Raw genomic sequence first — 11,829 nt, forward strand, 5'->3', positions numbered from 1 at the left:
TGCTCCACTCCAGACCGCAGCTGTTTTGAAATAAGTTTAGTTGATGCTGTTTTGTGTTTGCATGATAGTTTCATTTTTAAAGAAATAATACTACCCCACTCCCACCCTCCCTCACCTCCAAATGGAACTCTTGTAATGAAGAAAAATGAAGTGCCAATTGAAACATGGTATGAAACATGGTACCAGGGGAAAAAACAGAGACTACAAGACTGACAAAGAAGACAAACATTTATTCACGAGTTCGAACCCGGGTCCAACCATACACTTAAGATGGAGGACCCCGAGTGTCTTCTCGGGCGTTCTTTTATACAGTTCTTGGGGAGAGCGGGAAACACAAAGGTCAGGGATTGGGTGACAGACAAGTATGAGCTTTAGAGATAGTGGCTTGGCACCAATTCTATAGGGGTCAGGGGGGATGGTCAAGATTCTTAAAGGTCACCAGGAAGTCAGGGTGAGGAAGGAATGTGCTGACATTCCTTCTAGCAAGAAGAACAAGTCTAACAAGTTTATTCCCTGGTATGAGTGGCCCTACCGGAATCAACATTTCTCCTTGCATTTCCTGATTTGGGAGGCCCCTTCTCACCAATGTCCCTTGGTGATGTTTAAAACACAATGGTACAATTTGACGAGGTTAATTCATTGCAGTACAAACTTGGAGATGGGGAATGTGATTTCATCTGCATAGAGGTACCTCGATGGCAGAGGGAGTACTCAGGAAGACCTGAGTTCCAATCTGGCCTCAAACACTTGATAACTGTAACTCTGGGGAAGTCACTTAACCCTGTTTGCCTCAGTTTCCTTATCTGTAAAATAAGGATAATAATAGCAACTACCTCAAAGGATCGTCATAAGACTCAAATGAAATGCTTTTTTAAAATAGTGCTTAGCACAGTTTCTGGCAGAGTCTGTTTATTTCCTGCCCAGACTACCTCCCAACATTAGAGTTCAGCCAAACAGAGCCTCCCACAAGTACAGACTGCAGGAACTGATGCCCAAGAGGACAGGCGCTGAGTTGTTTTAGGGAAACTAAGGAGCATTTTCAGTGTGATGCAAATGACAGAAAAAAAAATGATGGTTATTGAGAACTGCTTATCAGGCATCTCCATCCCCTTCTTGACAGAGAGGAAGAATAGTGTAGAATTTCTCCACATTGTCAGAAAGTTGGGTTATTTTTCTTTAAATGGTCGTTTTTGCTTGCTTGTTTTTTGTTGATGTTGTTACAAAAGAGGGTTCCATCTGGAGGTAAGAGTGGTTATTATTTCCAAAAAGACTAGAATCCAGTCCAGGGAAAACGAAACTTATCCAGGAGGTGGAGCCCTGGTAGGGAGGAGTGTTCTGGGGCAGAGCAAAGGGAGAGACAAGGACCGAACGGCACAGCTCTGCCAGCTGGGCTTTGAGCTCTCCCTTCCCTCACTCTCTCAATGCAGGGTGGAGTTATCATGAGTCTCTGGGATCCTCAGGCCAAGGACCTGGACAGGTACATTAAGGAGCATCTCTCACCTGATACCACTTTCCAGACAGAGGTGCGAAGTCCTGTGGAGACCATCTCCTGCTTCTTAAAGAACAGGTGATTTCAAGATGCAGGGAAGTCAGTTTGGGTGACCAAGGTTGTAAAGGTGAGCCTGGGGCTGGTTTTTTTCCCCCTGCTGATCTGAGAATCTGGGCAGGGGGAGAAGACTCAGGAAAAAGAGAGCCCCAGTCAGGAGGAGGGTCCTGGGGGAGGGGAAGACCTTCAAAGCCAGGTTTGGAGCATGAGGAGGAGCAGAGCCGAGGGGCGTCCAGGGAGGGAGCAGCTGGTTTTCCATGTCCCCTCCTTCCTTCTTCTGGCCAAGGGGCTCTTCCTTCAGGAATAATCTCTGTTTCTGCTCCATTCAGGGAGGGTCATCAGCCCTAGGAGGCTGCTCTGATGCAGACCTGGTAGTATTTGTCAGCGATCTCAAAAGTTATCAGGACCAGATAGCCCACCAAGGAGAGGTCATTTGGGAAATCCAGAAGCGGTTGGGAGAATGTGAGCAAGAGTCATGTGAGTGGGTGGACTTTGATGTGCTTCCGGCCTTTGACGTTCTAGGTGAGAAGCCCCCACCTGGCTTCTGGGTCACCCCAGCCCAGGATGAGGAGACCCCACGTCCAGAAGAACAGACCCTGCCCAGGCCCCTTCTCTCAGCCCCAGCCTCAGCTGATTTCTACCAACAGTCAACCAATACATATTTATTAAGCCCTTAGTAGGCACCAGACACTGTGCCAAACTCTGGTGATACAAAGAAAGGCTAAAAACTAGTCCATCCCAAGGAGCTTACAGTCTAATGGAGGAGACAACATGCAAAGAAACAAGTTATATGTTCAGACATACTATATACCAATGCAGAAGACAACATGAAAACAACCATGTACAAATAAGATATGGACAGGATAAATTGGAGCTAGTCAATAGGGGGAAGCACTGGAATGAAGAGGGATTGGGGAATGCTTCTTGCAGAAGATAGGATTTTAGTGGAATCTGAAGGAAATCTAGAAAGTCAGGAGGTGAAGATGAGGAAGGAGAATGTTCCAGCCATGGGGTGTGTCTTGTGTGGACAGCAAGTGAGGTCAGTTCACTGTAGGGAAAAACTTCCCAACAATGAAAGGTTATGTCAAAGTGAAATTGTCCAGATCTAAGGGCTCCCTGGCCCTGACCCTCTCCAAGTCAGAGTTGAGTGACCATTGGGTCACCATTATTCCTGGAGGACGTGTGTGGTCTCTTCTAGTTGGTATTGCATCTCTTACTATTTCCCATCATTCTTTTTTTTTTTTTTTTGGAGGGCAGTTGGGGTTAAGTGACTTGCCCAAAGTCACATGGCTAGTAAGTATGTCAAGTGTCTGAGGCTAGATTTGAACTCAGGTCCTCCTGACTCCAGGGCCAGTGTTCTATTCACTGCACCACCTAGCCACCCCTCCCATCATTCTTAATAGCATTTTCTTCCTTCTCAGTGCAAGGAGAAAATGGATTCACTCCCTCCTCAGTATGCTCTGGAGCTCCTGACTGTCTCTGCTTGGGAGCTGGGAGCCGGGAAACTAATTTCCCCACAGTCCAAGGCTTCCAGACAGTCCTGTACCTGATCCAGAAGTACCAAAAGCTCATGACCTACTGGACCACCCACTCTGACATTCAGAATGAGATCACTGTAAACTACCTTTGTTGCCAACTCCAGAAACACAGGTACCAGAGACAGGGTGCCCCTCCCCCTCAGGGTCAGCAAAGCTTCCAAACTGGGACGCTCCAGCTCCTCAATTTCCATCAACAAAACTGTTCATCAAGCCCTGGTTTGTAGCTCTTGCTGATTTCTGAGGCATAAATGCACACACAATTTAACTCTAAGGAGCCCACTGGAATGGTCTCTAGCACACCCAGGACTGTTTGCTTTTTTTCTGGAAATCTTGTCTTCTGATTTAGATTGTGCCTCAGAGACTGTGTTCTAGTGAAGAAAGTGCTGGGCTCAGACTCAGGAGCCCAGGACTGAGGGATGTGACTTGACGTGTTTGTGTCTAGGACAAGCAACATGAAACAGATAGTGGAGGGGAGACCCTAGTAAGGTGTGTGGCATGCTTCCAGGGAGGTGGATGGCAGGGGGGGCAGGAGGAGGACCACAGGATCCTCAATCTTGAGCTGAAAGGCACTTTACATGCTTTCAAGTCCATTTCATTTCACACATGGGTGTGATAGTAATGGCATTTAAAGATTCCCCTGTATTGGCTTGGTTTTCAAATTGATTGTGTTAAAACCCAGAGCTTGTTAATCCCACCTGTGGAATGGGCTTGTTGATGTGAAAAGAAAGTCCTGAACTGGGAGGAGCTGGTGACGTAGATTTGGAGAGACAAGAGAGAGGCGGAAGATCTTTTTGGAAGCAGCACCTCGTGGAGAGAGAGAGACTAAGAGAATTGCTGGTGGCTGCTTTGAATTGCTCTGGACTTTTGAGACCTGCCCCCTGAGCTGCCAAGGACTGAGGAGACATGGCTGTTTTGCTGGTACTTTGTCTGTCTGTTTTGATGTTCTTTTGCCAGATTTGTCCACTGGTGAAAGACAGTCCTGTTGTTGAAGAAGTCCTGGAACCTGGCTTTTGGTTAAGAAGCCCTGAGACTGTCCTGCAGACAGAGAGTGAATACTGTCCACTGGTGAAGGACAGTGCTGTTGTTGCAGGGGTCTGGGAGCCTTTCTGTTGGTTCAGAAGCCCTGAAGAAGGATTTTCTTGTTGTATGTTTACAGAAATCCTGGCTTTGCTAATGTGTTCAGGGGTTCTAGGACTGTTCTACAGACAGAGGATGAATTCATGAAGGGACTGGCAATGTATCTTGTGGTTTTGCTAAGCCTTGTCTCCCCAGGAACTAAGATTGCTGAGAACTTGCCTCGTGTCAAGATGAAGAAAAGACCTCCATTTGGGTATTAAGTGCTGTGTTTAAACTTGATGTAACTCTGGGGTAGATTCAATTGTGATCCAGGGGTGGGGAACTTTTGACCTTATTGTGCTCTGTGATTGACAAATGAAGGTACTTTACTTATGTTTGGAAACTAATCTCCATTTGAGAAGAGGGGTTTTGTGGTGGACCAAATGAAGGTATAGCCTAGGGGTGGAGAAGTATTTAGAACAGAGACTTTGTAATTGATTGAATGAATGGAAGGTCCTGGGGTGGGGTAGTACTTGGAGATTATTTAATCACATTTAGTAAATGCTGCATTTGGAATGATGTCATGTTTTGACCTTCTCTGTTCTTGGTTGGTCACTGAATAAAATGGAGAGCGCCTATGCTGGTATTCTGAACCTTGGGAAGTTGCCTTTCCTTGGCATTACATTACAATGGGGAAATTGAGGCTCAGAGACCTAAAGAGATTTGCTCATACTTCATATCTGAAGCACAACTCAAACCCAGGCTTTTCTGACAGTCAAGTTCCCTCTCCTATCTTATTTGATGTTAAGATCAGTTGTTTCTACCATTGCAAAGGACTGACCAAGCTGCTCTCTAGTTTTCCACACCTCAGGGACAACTAACTAACTGTAGTGAGCTATGGAGCAGTCAGCTATTAAGAGAGACAGACAGTGTGGCTTACTGGATAGAGAGTGAGCTCTCCAGTCCTGCCTTTGATACAACCTGGCTATGGGCCTCTGAGCAGGTCATTTGCTGTGGGCAGCTCTAAGACAAGGGTTCTTGACCTGGGGCCTGGGAGCTCATGTGTGTGTGTGTGTGTGTGTGTGTGTGTGTGTGTTTTAACACATGATTTGAATCAATTTCAAGCTATTCTTAAAACTGCATTAAGGTTTTTAGGACACTTTATATTTTTTATAACTTTAATTCGATAGAATATTTTAAGCATTTAGAAACATTCTTCTGAGAAGGGGTCTGTAATTCTTCACCAGATTCCCAGAGGAGTCCAGGACATAGAGAACATTAAGAACGCATGTCTTAAGTCTCTGAGGCAGTGCTAACCTGCATTGATAGAGGGAACTTTTCACCTGAAAATTCCTTGTACCAATAAAGTCACAGGTTCAATACTTATCCCTGTAATAGTCTCAGTTTTTGACTATAAATGTGTGTAGGGGGTGGAGGGTGGAGAAGACAGCTGTGCTGGAAAAGCAGGAAAGGATTCCCATTGGTTACTCTTCTGCCCTAAGTGCTTAATTCATCAGGGTAGGGCCCACCCATTTCACCTGCCAATCAAATAATCACTAAACATTAATTAAGCTCCTACTATGTGCCAGGCACATCTAGAGAAGGAAACGTCTGGAGCAAATGTCTTTATGCCTTTGGTGACCTGGGGGGAATCTCTTCACTAGCCTCAACTCTCTGTCCTCCCCTTTAGGCCAGTGAACCTGGACCCAGCTGACCCAACTGGTGATGTAGGGAGTGGAAGTCGATGGTACTGGGACAAGCTGGCAGAAGAAGCTCACCTATGGTCCTATGCCCCATGTTTTCAAAATGGGATAGGAGCTGGGTGCAGTCATGGAATGTGCTGGTGAGTGAGAGGCTTCTCTGGCTCGCGAGCGCGTGCGTGCGTGTGTGTGTGTGTGTGTGTGTGTGTGTGTGTGTGAAAGAGAGGGGAGAGGGAGAAGGAGGGGAGAGAGAGAGAGAGAGAGAGACAGAGAGAGACAGAGAGAGAGAGAGAGAGAGAGACAGAGAAACAGAGAGAGAGAGGAGAGAGAGAGAGAACCAGGAAGGGCCCCCATGGGCTTAGGCAGCCTTCAACTCTGTACAGCATCCCTCTGGCTCCTCTGGCCCCAGACTCATGGTCATCTGAAATTGGAATCTGGAGGTCTACTCCTAATCTGACCTGGATGTTCCAACTGGATCCTGACCATCACAGGCCACCATGACACTGGCACTTCCCATAATCTTTGGGATTTGGAAGAGTTCAAAAGTGTCTGTGATTCTATCCCTGCCACCCTAAACTGGACCCAGCATGGTGACACCCCCTCCACCACCCCTTTCTGTTCCACCCCCAAGGAAGACCACTTTTAATAGAACTTTAAATTGAGCAGTAGAGTCTTGAGAGGTGGCACTGAACAGGGGAGGGGGGAGAAAATAGAGAGAGACAGAGACAGAGAGAGAGGAAGAGAGAGTCTTATCCCCCAGAACAGAACAGTGTATCCCCCCACTGGGTACCAGTTCCCCCTGTGGGCACTGGGTGGTCATTTCTCAGGACCTGTTAGTGTCATCAGCTTCATTAGAAGCCATTTCATGATAGTGACTGTCTTTTGTGAAACTAACATTTGATGGAAAGGTGCTGAGCCAGTGGACATAAACTTGGGGTACCCTTACCCTTTTAATGGCTAGGAATCAGGAAAGTCAGTAGCTTTTTTTGCTTTCAAAATCTTAAAATTTTGCTCCTAGGGAAGTGATATTTAAATGGGAACAATAAAGATAATTCCAGTCCAGTACTCCCTCTCTCAAAGGAAAACAGAATGCCCGGTCTCATGGCCCTTCTCCTGAACCCTTCTAGGAAGGCATGAGTCTCCCTTTGAGAGGGATGGGCAAGATTCCAGAGATATCTATCATTCCAGCTAACTACACACTTGGGCATCCCATATGAATATACATCTTATGTGGGCAGCTCACATCTTACAACTTAATCAGGTGTGCTTGCCTGCCAACGCTGGAGTGAGAGGTATTTGTAGACTTGTTTGGGCATTTGGGTTTGGGGAAGCCCAATGAAACAGGAAGAGCAGAAGATATTCAGCCAGGAAGACTTTCTGGAGGAAACAGCATTTCAGTGCTGGGCCTAAAAAGCCACCGGGATGGAGGGAGGGGTGGAAGTAAAGAGAAGAAAAGAAAAGAGCTTCTTTGCCAAGGTGGGGTTAAGAAGCAGAAATGTGACTGTAGTCATAAGGGCCTGAAACAGAAATGTGAAGCAATGTCCTCGGGGACAAGGGAGTAAGTGAGCAAAAACTCACTTTGATAAGTGAGTAAGGCGACAAAGAAGGGGACAAAAGTTTAGGTCTGTGGGGCAATGTATGAGGTCTGGGGCAGCTAGGTGATGCAATGGATAGAGCTGGACCTGAAGTCAGGAAGAGTCATCTTCCCGAATTCTATCTGGCCTCAGACACTGCCTAACTGGGTGACCCTGGTCAAATCACTTGCTTCAGTTTCCTCATCTGTAAAATGAGCTGAAGAAGGAACTGGCCAACCACTCCAGTATCTTTGCCAAGAAAACTCCAGATGGGGTCATGAAGAATAGGAAACAACTGAAAAACATCAGAACAAGTATGAATTCCACTGTTATCCTTTTCTTTCCTTTACCCTTCTCCTCTCAAACTTGAATGACCAGTGTGGTCTATGTGTAAATTCTAGATTTAGTTTGGTTTGACTTGTTTCTTCCTTGAGGCTGAACCTGTGTTTTCACTGGTGTGCAGAAATTCCAGTGATGATTAGATAGGTATCTGCTCTCCAACTGGGAGCTTTAGAGTTGTCTGGGAGTATTGAGAGGTTCAATCTCTTACCCAGGGTCACACATACCTCAGAGGTAGTACTCGAGTCTACGTCTTCTGAACTTCAAGGCAACATCTCTGTGCTATGTTGTGTCCCACACCTAGTTCTATTCTAGACCCTAAAATACCAGGAGAATGCTTAAGCACTCATTATGGGTCTTTTACTTATCCACACCCTCCTCAGATCTCAGACTCCCAGGTTAGGGACTTTGAGATCACTTTGCATTGATCAATTGGGAACCATAGTCTCTCAGGGTACAAAAATGGGGGCAACACCTTTTATTTTCCTGGGCTTTCACCTGCAAGAGGGACAAAGGAAATAGTCGGTGACTGAAAGGCCAGGAGCAAGAAGATAGAGGAGAAACCAAGAACTCAAATAATCCCTATCACAGATAATCAGTCTTTGGTTAACAAGTTGTCAAATTAGTGAACATGCAAATTGTTATACTTGTCAGAGATGTTAGCCTCTGTTTGATCCTGAGACAGAATTTCTATCTCACATCTACAGAGGTGACATATAGCAGCATGACACATTGAATAGCATTATGGTCTTGGAGTTAGGAAGACCTGGGTCCAAATTCTGACTCTCACATGTATTAGCTATGTGATCCACTAGCCCACTATCCAATCCTTCTCACCCCTCCTCAAGCCTCCCATGGCTTCCCCTCCTCCTACTCTTTCAGTTGAGAACCTTGGTTCATATATGACTCATTTATAAATATTTTTCCCATTCAACTGCTTCTTTTCTTAACATAGACACATTAATTTTGTTTTTGGAGGTATTTTTCAGTTTCATGTAATTAAAGTTACTTCTTTATCTTTTATAACTGCCTCTATCCCTTGTTTGGTTAAGAATTCACTTCCTGTGCAAGCAACTAAAAACACTAGAAAAAGAACACATCCCCAATTAAACACCAAATTGGAAATATTGAAAATCAAAGGAGAGATTAATAAAATTGAAAGTAAGAAAACCATTTAACTAATAAATAACACTAGTAGATGATTTTCTGGGGAAAAAACAGCAATAAACTAGATAATCCATTGGTTAATTTGATAAAGAAGAAGACCAGAGAGGATTCTGGGAAGATGACAGAGTAGGTCAGAAAATTCCAAGCTCTCAAGATTTCCCCCCCACAAAAGAGTTAAAATAGCACCTCAGGGCAAACAAAGTGTGAGTAGAGATAAATAAGAAGGGGGGCATCACCAGGGTCCTCCTGGGACAATTTGAGAAAATCAGAATAATCTCAGGATGAGATTTGGTCACTGTGGAAAGTAAACACCTCCAGGCAAGGTTCTGCTTTAACAACAAGCATCAAGCCTCTTAAACAACAAGCCACAAGTCCTCATGTTAGTTGGTTTGAGACTGTTGCCTCAGCTCCAGCCATCAGAATGTTTACCCCTGGGATGATGAGGGAAGTTGGGTATCTGAGCCCAGGAAGATTGAGGAAACCTCTGCTTATCAGGAACACCAAAACCAGCCATGCTGCGAAGAGCTGTGGGGTGAGAAGGAACCAGCACACACCCTGGTGAGTACAGAAGCAGTGGGGCAGAAAGCCCCTAGCTGTGGGCACATTCAGAAGGTGGGAGGTTTGGCTTTGGTTTCAGGTTAGAGGGAAGAGCTAAAGATCTGGGGCAAAAGGCACCATTCCCACACCCCAGGGTTAGAGGTGATTACAAATAACTAAGTTATTACCACACAAAATGCACAGGCAAAGGAGAAAGAATCCAACCATAGAAAACTATTATGGGAATAGAGATGACTGGGATTCATATTCAGAGGAGGAAATTGGAGTAAAGAAACCCCCAAAGAGTAATGTCAAATGGTCCCCTGCTCAAAAAAAATTCATAGAAGATTTTTGAAAAGACTTTAAAAATCAAATGACAGAGATGGAGGAAAAACTAAAAAAAAAGAAAATAAGAATAGTCCAAAAAAAACCAAGAAGGGTATGAAAGGAAAGTCAACCAATTAGAAGAGGAGATCCAGAATCTTAAGGAAGAAAATAACACCTTGAAAATTAGAATTGGGCAAAGTGAAGTCAGTGAAATTATAAGAGATCAAGAAATAATTAAACAAAACATGAATAATGAAAAAATAGAAGAGAAAGTGAAACATCTTATAAGAAAAACAATAGATGTGGAGAATAGATCAAGAAGAAAAAAATATATAAAAATAATTGGACTAATTGAAAGTTATCATCAAAAAAAGAATCTTGATAAAATAATACAGGAAATAATTAAAGAAAATTGTCCTGAAGCATTAGAATAAGGAGGAGAAAGTAGAAATAGAAAAAAAAATCTATCAGTTACCACTTAAAAGAGATCCTATGAAGAAAAATCATAGGAATATCATAGTCAAATTTAAAAAAGACCAAATTACTAGTATCAAAAATGAAAAGGGTGAATTCACAACTAACAAAGAGGAAATTAAGGCAATTGTTAGGAGTTATTTTGCCCATTTATATTCCAGTAAATTTGGTGATCTAAGAAAAAGGGATGAATATTTACAAAAAATATAAATTTCCCAGATTAACAGAAGAGAAAATAGAATATATCAATATTCCCACCATAGTAAAAGAGATTACACAAGCCATCAATGAGCTCCCTAAGAAAAAAATCCCCAGGACCAAATGGATTCACAAGTGAATTCTATCAAACATTTAATGAACAGTTAATTTCAATACTATATGAACTATTTGGGAAAATAGGCAAAGAAGAAATCCTACCAAATTCCTTTTATGACACAAATACAGTGCTGATACCTAAACCAGAAAGAGTGAAAATACCAAAAGAAAACTATAGACCAATTCCCCTAATAAATATTGATACAAAAAATTTAAATAAAATTTAAAGAATTACAGCAACATATCACAAAAAAAAAAAACTATGACCAGATGGGATTTAAACCAAGAATACAGGGCTGGTTCAATATTAGGAAAACTATTAGCATGATTAACCACATCAATTACAAAACCAACAAAAATTATAAAATTATCTCAGACGCAGAAAAATATTTTGACAAAATAAGCACTAGAGAGCATAAGAACAAATGAAGCTTGCCTTAAAATGATAAGTGAATGGAATATAAGTGAAAACTTCTCAGGTAATGTTCCAAAAGTCTAAATAAAATTGTCATAAAGTACCCAAAACTGAGTAACCTGGACTGAGACCCTTGCTTACTTCCTTGGTCATAAGTCAAAGTTTTTCCTAAGCTTAGCTAAGCGTAGGAGGGGCAAGCACAGACCCTGCCAATCTAACCACAGGCCAAAATGTTCCAGACTTCTTTCCACTGACCACCATCTGACTTGTACAACTATAAAATTGAAACTCCTATTGAAGAACTCTGGGCAGGTTACCAGGTAGGTCACCATGTCCTAGAAACTACTATTGTGAAACTCCAGGCAAGTCACCATGTCCTAAAATTTTCATGATTTATAAAATACTGTCCGCTTTCATATCTAAGTTAATACTAATAAAATATTTGTCTGTTTTCATGTCCGCTAAATATGCACCTTCTGCTTTTTAATATTACTAACATTTCATCTGCAAACACCAGCAGATTCTTTTGTGTTTAGATTGTGTGCCTCAGTTCCTGATTAACAGGAACAGGATAGGACAAAGTGGGGGGGGGAGAAGGGGTGCTCTTTTGGGTGTATAACCAAGCCTTGCATTTTGTATTTTGCCTCTCCTACTAGACTGCCTCTAGTAGCGAGACCACCCTTCTTGTAAGAAAAAATAATTAAATAAATCATTCCTGTCTCTACTTAAAGATATCTCTGCTTAGTTTATTTTGGGCAAGGGTCATCTTGTCCCACACGTAAGTATCCACAAGCATAATTTGTAATGGAGATAATCTAGAAGTCTTCCTAATAAGGCCAGG

The 11,829-nt window shown here is 43.1% G+C and overlaps 1 pseudogene; it reads left to right on the forward strand.

Annotated features, from left to right (window-relative positions):
• Positions 1-1,320: 1,320 nt before the first annotated feature.
• LOC138156198 (2'-5'-oligoadenylate synthase 1-like) lies at positions 1,321-8,779 on the forward strand (annotated as a pseudogene).
• The last annotated feature ends 3,050 nt before the right edge of the window (positions 8,780-11,829 follow it).

This window comes from Petaurus breviceps, unplaced genomic scaffold (genome assembly GCF_028583685.1).
Source record: "Petaurus breviceps papuanus isolate PSGF00001 unplaced genomic scaffold, PetGlider_PUasm1.0 99, whole genome shotgun sequence".
Classification (NCBI taxonomy): Eukaryota; Metazoa; Chordata; class Mammalia; order Diprotodontia; family Petauridae; genus Petaurus; species Petaurus breviceps.